The sequence below is a fragment of the Lactuca virosa genome, chromosome 4 (assembly GCF_052849685.1).
Source record: "Lactuca virosa cultivar CGN04683 chromosome 4, Lactuca_virosa_CGN04683_v6, whole genome shotgun sequence".
Taxonomy (NCBI): Eukaryota; Viridiplantae; Streptophyta; class Magnoliopsida; order Asterales; family Asteraceae; genus Lactuca; species Lactuca virosa.
In genome coordinates this window covers 417,163,458-417,171,613 of record NC_136429.1, presented here as the reverse complement: position 1 = coordinate 417,171,613, position 8,156 = coordinate 417,163,458, and positions in this window count along the sequence as shown.

Below are 8,156 nucleotides of genomic sequence, written 5' to 3'. Positions count from 1 at the left end.
CTTCAGTTGAGTCCATTAGCTGAAGTGCTTGAGACACTCTCGAGTCAAAATTTCAAAAAAAAAAAAAAAAAAAACATGTGGGTTATTTACAAATGGGATAAACAGAGTTAAACAACATCACTCTCAACTTCAGTTCTAGTATCAACTCAATTACCTCCTTTCAGTGCTCCAAAATTTCCACAAAATATTAAAAGCGGAGAAACGTCATCGAGAAAAAAGAAAGTATTTCCAACAATCTCAACTTTTCAGTCACCAACAAACATTCTAGATATATCAACATTAGTTAACAAGGGTGTTATTATCATTTCATGAACATCAACTGTGGATCCAACTCAAGCAACAACAACGACTTAAGCTACTGAGAAAAATAATAAATGAAACGGAATAGCATAACTATCTTTGACAAAGGAAGAAAGAAAGAGATATGAACAAGCACTACAAATAAAATAACATATAATGGCACACATTTTTAATGACATATGTTTGTTGTGCCATTATATCATGTTTTTATTGGCCTTTTTTATATGTCATTAAAAAAATTAATATATTTAATGGCATTTAATATTTTTATAGCACTAAATATTCATAGTTATTAGTGACATAATGAATTGATATGCCACTAAAAATTTTGTATACTAAAAAACTAGGTATGAGACCAATGTATTACATGAGTTTATTTAAAAGAAAAAACTAAATATAAAATTCTAAACATTTAAAAAGATTGAATTTATAAGAAAAATGAGAAAAATATTGAATTTTAAATATTAAAGTGTTTTTTCTCTAAACTTAAACAAATTTTTTAGATACATAAATAAAGGAAATTAATGAAGCTTTAATTTAGTAATTTTGAAATTAAATAGAAAAATCATTAAGGAATTTAATATGCATTTATTAATGCATTTAAATACTATGTGAAATTTAATAAAATAGAAAAACTATAAAATGACATGTGGAATAAAATTTAATTCAAAATAACCACGACATTTGACAAATTGAATGAGAGTATGACAAGTGGCAAAAAAAAACCTCGATTTATTAGAGTAGAAGTACAATAACTAAAAAAAAATTCAGTTATAATATAAACATTTTTTCAGTCTTAATTTTTACCAAATAATATAATTAAGTTCAACTGTTGAACATGTTTTCCTCTAATAGCCTTAACCTAAAGAAACACGATATATCATATATCACGGCCAAATCTGAAACCCATTCCCAGTTTCCCACTCCCGGTCATGCTGATCTGAACGCACCATAACCACCCTCGTTTCATCGACACAAAATCATCACGTCATCGTCGCTCCACTTCGTCGACGGCCTACGGCTCCCGCCGTCTCCGCTGCTACATCTTCGGTCCACGTCGGCATCTCTTCCCCTACATGTATTTGATGCCTTTATAATTAGCCATAATATTTTTGTTCCTTGTGTTATTTTTCATCTACATATCCTAATTTATGTTCTCACTCTTCCTGTATTTAATTAATTATGCTAATTGAATATGATTCATGAATAATTGAGTGATGTTATGTTGTTTGGATGTGAAATTAGAATTCGATCATACAAAATCGGAATCAAAATCATTTTACGAGATTAGGAACATAGACCTATAAGTACAATTAAAAGGCTTAGTAGCTTCATTTATGATTATTTAATATCTCATGTAGCCTTTCTTTTATGTCCACGAGTTCCTTTAATGTCTAGCTGCTTCGTAGGGTAAATAATGTCAAACAACTTCACTGTGTTCACGAATATGGCTCATCTGTATTACTTGGTCATGAAATTCAGATTTATATGTATATCTGTATGATTGAATTTCCCTTTCGTAGAGTAAGTCAATAAAAGAGAGGGAAATGCAAAAGAAACCTAACTTTGGGAGTCTGTGTCTAGAGCTGGCTTCTCTACTTTCAGGTTTGCCTTTTTTCACTTATACATTATGAGCTTGCAAAGATTTGATATTATAATTATAGAAAGAATTAAAAAAAAAGTAAAGTGAAAGCAAATTGTTGTTACATTGATCATTTTTAATTTTAGTATCATTAGTCATGAATGTGATTGTATTCTATGTTCTTATTGATTGAATTAGTTCTAATTTCTCTATATCGTTAAGATCATTAATTCAAATGATTCAAGTTGTCAGTTGATGGGTCGAAATACAAACTATGACGTCGCATTTTTCTTGATATTTGTAAAGGTGCCAAAGTTAGTGGCCATATTACTGGCAAATCCAAGCCAAATGGTGCAGAAGATGAAGATTGGGAAGCTCTTGATTCGTGGGTGAAGTCATGGATGTACTCAACGTGTGATCCCAATCTACTTCAAATAATTTCGAGTGACAAGTGTACAGCTAAAGACATGTGGGACAAAATTGCAGAATTTTTTTTAAATAATAAGATATCGTGTATGCTTCAACTTCAAGATCAATTTCGCAACACCAAGAAAGGCGCTTCCACCATCACCGAGTTTTGCCATACATTGAAAAATCTTGCGGATGCTCTTGCGGATGTTGAATCCCCCATTACCGAAATCGAGCTTGTAATGCAAATCTTAAGGCAACTTCCCGCATCCTACCACAATATTGCTGATGTAATTACAAATACCAAGCCGTTTCCTACTTTTTTAGAAGCCAAAAACATGCTCTTACTCCATGAGGCACGAGCAGAAAATACGGATGCTATGCTTGACTCTTCCAATTCCGTCACTTCGGCTCTATATTCGGTGTCTTCTCAATCCGGAAAATCAAAAAATAAATGGAATAAAAACCATAATACTAATCAGGGTACTTCTAAAGGGGGGAGTCATTCTTGTATGTCAAGTGGTACTAACAATTTTGCAGGTGCTCAAGCGGGGCAACAAACTTAATTTGCAGGTATCTTGGGGACAAATCCTAGCAATACAAACTTTTTTCATGCTTAGCAACAATTTCCAGCATCACTCGGCAGCCAACAACTTCTAGGAATGGCCCAGTTGCAGCCCCATTACTCTTTCAGTCCACCCACTGTTGGCCCAACTTCGATGCAGCCCAGTTTCTTTTCTCCTGCCACGTTTCAGCCCACTAAACAACAACCCAATGCATAGCAGGCTCCTTCAGCACATTCAGCCCAAATTTTTTTTTTTTTGGTCCAGCTCCTTTTTCGCAAAACTGGCCACCGAGTCCAGCATTTAATTCACAACCGGCTAGAAATTTTTTTGGTGGACACGGTCTAGTTTCTAATGCACCACAACAGCCGACCGACCTTGCCTCGGTGTTCCAAGCTATGTCATTGTAGCCCCCACTCGACAATAATTATTACATGGATACCGATGCTAGCTCACACATGTCCTTCAATCAAGGTATAATGTCTTCCCTCACACCTTGTAATTCTAAATCTATTTGTTGGAAATGGTGCTATCATTCCGGTTACTCACATTGGTCACATGTCTCTTCCACATCCTAAAAAGAATTTATTTTTAAATAATGTTCTCGTTTCTCCTCACATTATTAAAAACTTAATTTCTTTTCGTAAATTCACTACTGATAATTATGTCTCGCTCACATTTGATCCGTTTGGCTTTTCTATAGAGGATCTTAATTCAGGTGCTCTTATTCAACGATGTGATAGTGTTCGCGATCTATATCCGGCTCTTCCATTTAATGATTCCTCCATCGTCGCGAAAGCTCTTCCAGCCGTCTCTCTCCCCACTTGGCATCGTCTTTTAGGACATCCCACCACTTCTATTCTTCATGTTTTACAGTCTCGTGATTTTATTTCTAGTACAACTACTAAAATTCCAATTTGTCACGCTTGCCAAATTGGAAAACATTGTCGCTTATCTTTTTCTACTTCCACGTCTAAAACTTCAAGTGTTTTTGAACTTGTTCATTCCGACTTATGGACATCACCTGTTACTAGTTTAAGTGGATTCAAGTATTATATCTTATTTCTTGATGATTTTTCTCATTTTTTGTGGGTGTTTCCTTTACGTGCAAAATCTGAAGTGTATTTTGTCTTTTGTAATTTCCGAATGTATGTTAAAAATCAATTCAAAACTGATATTAAATCGTTTCAATGTGACAATGGATGTGAGTTTAATAACCATGCTCTCCTTTCCTATCTTAGAACTCATGGTATAACCATTTGTTTCTCATGTCCTTATACATCTCAACAAAATGGAAAAGCGGAGCGCTCCATTCGCACGATTAATAATATCATTCGCACTTCTCTTTTTCAAGCTTCTCTCTCCACGAAATTTTGGACTAAAGCTCTTCTCACTGCAGTTCACACTCTAAATCTCCTTCCTACCACCACTCTCTCTTTCAAAACACCTTTTGAAGTTTTGTTTGGTTTCTGTCCCTCATATGACCATCTTCGTGTCTTTGGGTGTCTTTGCTACCATAATACATCTTCTACTGCTCCTTACAAGCTCTCTCCCCGTTCTACTGCATGTGTGTATCTCGGACCCTCTCTAGATCACAAAGGATACCGTTGTCTTGACCCCATCACCCAACGTGTAATTATCTCTCGACGTGTCATATTCGATGAAAATCACTTTCCTTACTCTGATTTTCATCCCTCTCCTTCTTCATCCGAATATAATTCCTTTCTCCCTATGGATGAAGCTACTCCTATGATCATACCTCCTACCACCACTACCACTACTTCTAATCCTTCTCCATCTGGGTCCTCTTCCACAGACATGCATGAATCTATCCATTCTCAACCAACTCCACCTCTCTCTAGTGCTTCGACTTCCAACCCTCCATCCAGTTCTAATACTCACCCCATGACCACCCGTTCTCAAACTGGTTCTCTCAGACCTCGCCGCATTCTTAATCTATCTGTCATGACTGATGTCTCTCCTGTACCTCGATCCACTGCTCAAGCCATGTGTGATGTTAATTGGAAGACCTCCATGGACAACGAAATGTCTGCCCTTAACCATATTCACGCATGGGATCTTGTTCCAAAACCACCTAATGCCAACATCATTGGTTGTCGTTGGCTATATCGTCACAAGTTTGATTCTTCAGGCAAACTTGATCGCTACAAAAGTCATTTAGTTACGTAAGGTTTCTTCCAACAACCTGGTATTGACTTTGATGACACCTTTATTCTAGTTGTAAAACCTGCAACTATTCGCACTATTCTTAGCATTGCCATCTCGCGCAACTGGCCCATTCATCAACTTGACGTCAAAAATGCTTTTTTACATAGTGATCTAACCGGAGAGGTTTACATGAAACAACCTCCCGGTTATGTGCACCCCAATCATCCGGATTATATGTGTCGCCTCCGTAAAGCCCTCTACGGTCTCAAACAAGCACCTTGTGCCTGGTACCAACGCTTTGCCTCTTTCATCTCCACCATCAATTTCCGAAGCAGTCGCTCTGATAGCTCTCTCTTCACCTTTCATCAAGGTTCTGACATTATCTATCTTCTTTTATATGTTAATGACAACGTTCTCACTGCCTCCAGCACGTCTCTGATCACGCAAGTGATCTCTTGTCTCTCAACTGAGTTTGCTATGACAGACTTAGGTTCCTTGTCTTTTTTTCTTGGTATTAATGCTACTCATTCTGCTCAGGGTTTGTTTCTTTCACAAACTGCATTTGCCAAGGAGATCCTTTCTCATGCTGACATGACCTCCTGCAATCCTTGTAGCACTCTAATGGAAACCAAACCAAATCTTTCTTCCTTTGGTAATCCGCTTTCTGATCCTACCTTGTATCGTAGCTTAGCAGGGGCTCTTCAATATCTGACATTTACTCGTCCCGATATTGCCTACGCTGTTCAGTAGATATGCCTTTTTATGCATGATCCTCGTGAACCTCACATGCTTTCTCTTAAATGCATTTTGCGTTATCTACAGGGTACCATTGATCACGGTCTCTTTATTCGTCCGTCCCATATTGATCGTTTAGTCTCTTATACTGATGCTGACTGGGTTGGTTGTCCTACGACTCGCCGGTCCACATCTGGATTTTGTGTTTACCTTGGTGATAATCTTGTGTCATGGTCTTCAAAACGTGAACATGTTGTTTCTCGGTCTAGTGTCGAAGCTGAGTACAGGGGCGTAGCTAATGTTGTTGCTAAAGCTGCATGGTTGCGTAATCTGCTTCTTGAACTCTCATGCTCTCTTTCTCGTACGACTGTTGTTTTTGGTGACAATGTGAGTACTATGTACTTAGCATCAAACCCGGTTCAGCACCAAAGAACCAAACATGTGGAAATAGATTTACATTTTGTTAGGGAACGTGTTGCCATTGGTCAGGTTCGCGTGTTACATGTTCTGTCTGCTCATCAGTTTGTTGATATCTTTACTAAAGGACTACCTACACAGTTGTTCATTGATTTTCGAAATAGTTTAAACGTTCATGAACATCCCGCTGAAACTGAGGGGGAGTGTTAATTATTATATTTGTATAGTATAGGGTCCTTTATGTATATTTTTTATACTCTTGTATTATTTAAAGCAATGGAATACATGTAAACCCTAACATGTATTTTCACTAATCAACACTCCCATCCACCCAATGTTAATATAGAAGTCTCTAGTATCCTTAGGATTTCTAAATCTTAGCTGAAGTTATCAGATTGCATGGATAAATTGTTCTTGAATTGACCCTTTTTGGTACCTTAGAACATATTTTGAATCAAAATGAAAATCATAATAACCTATAATGAGATTCAGTTTATGATAACAGAACACAAGTTGTCACTTTCCGTGAACCCGAGTCCATTTCCGTGGTTCAGTCAGAAACTGATTACGAAACTGATTACAGATAGCTAGGGGTAGTGATTCAACAAAGGTGGCATGCAAGCTCTCAAGTAAAAAAAAGGTTGTGTCACCGCTATCTTAAGGTAAATAGGTTCACCAGTAAAAAGTTTTAATTGTATGTGATGCACAATATTATAGTAAATGTGTGTTAAGAGTAATGGGGTCGATGTCAGATTGTAGAAAGTGCATTTCTTGTATTGGGTATCCTATTGATGAGTCTAATCGAGGGCATTTAGGGAAATGTTCAAAGGTCCTTAAGCAATTGCTCACAGATTTTCAAGTTGAACAAGTAATGAGTTCTTAAACATGAATGTTTTCTTTTCATCAGGCCAAGATGCTTTACAAAGTCTCATTCTCAGAAAATGAGCGTGAAGAACTGAAGTCTTTGATACAAAGAAACTTGTATCTTTATATAAGTATTTTTCTCGAAGGTATTATAAAATTTGAAGAAGAATATTCAACTCAGATTGGGAACAAAGTAGTTGATAAACCTGGTACTTCAGGTATGATGACTGATTTGATATAAAAAGTTCAAGAATTTAACATATACTTCATATTTTTATAAGTTGAATTTTTTTTATCCAGTTGGAGGGGTTCGATTGAAAGCACATTTCCCTAAGTACAAAATTGAAAATTTTATCAGATTGGCTTCTTGAAATCATGAAGTCATGCAATCTGCAAATTGTTTTTCCAGCTGCAACTCACAAGTATTCAGGGGCAGTTGAGGAATTATGGAAAGATAAAGCTTTTCAAAAAACTTATTTTGTTTGTTCTTATAGGCATATTGATTTGTTCTCAATGTTATATTATTTATTTTCTAAACTATGCCTTATTTAACTGTATTTTGAATTCTCTTTGTTTCTGAACAGGTAATTGCTAGTATTGATTCCAGATTATGAGATAACATGATTTATTCAACCTAGCATGAAGTTTGAGGAAGAAGTTCATTTGTAATTAAGTTTCAATATTTCTTTTTGTTTGTTTGTTACTTTATGTTTATCGTGTATGTGGTTCCACATTTAGGCGTATTTGACATTTATTTAGTATTTGATTAAAAAAGTTTTAAAATATTGATGAACAACAATAGAATTTCTATTATTTTCTACGTGATATAATTTAATTAATTATTTTATTTTATATTCTATATAAAAATTATGTAGATATAAGTAGCATAAATTATAGAATCTAATTAGTATTATTGACGCAAAATGTGCCACAAAATATGTTTTTGTATTGTGGCAAATAAAAAAGGGTCACTAAAATCATAGAATGTGTAACTAAAGGTAGTATGAATTTTTGAATCACATGAGCTTTAATGGCACAATATATGTGCCACAAAAAACTTTTCTTCTACTGTGACAAATAATAAAGTGTCACTAATACCCAAAAAACCGTAGCGACAA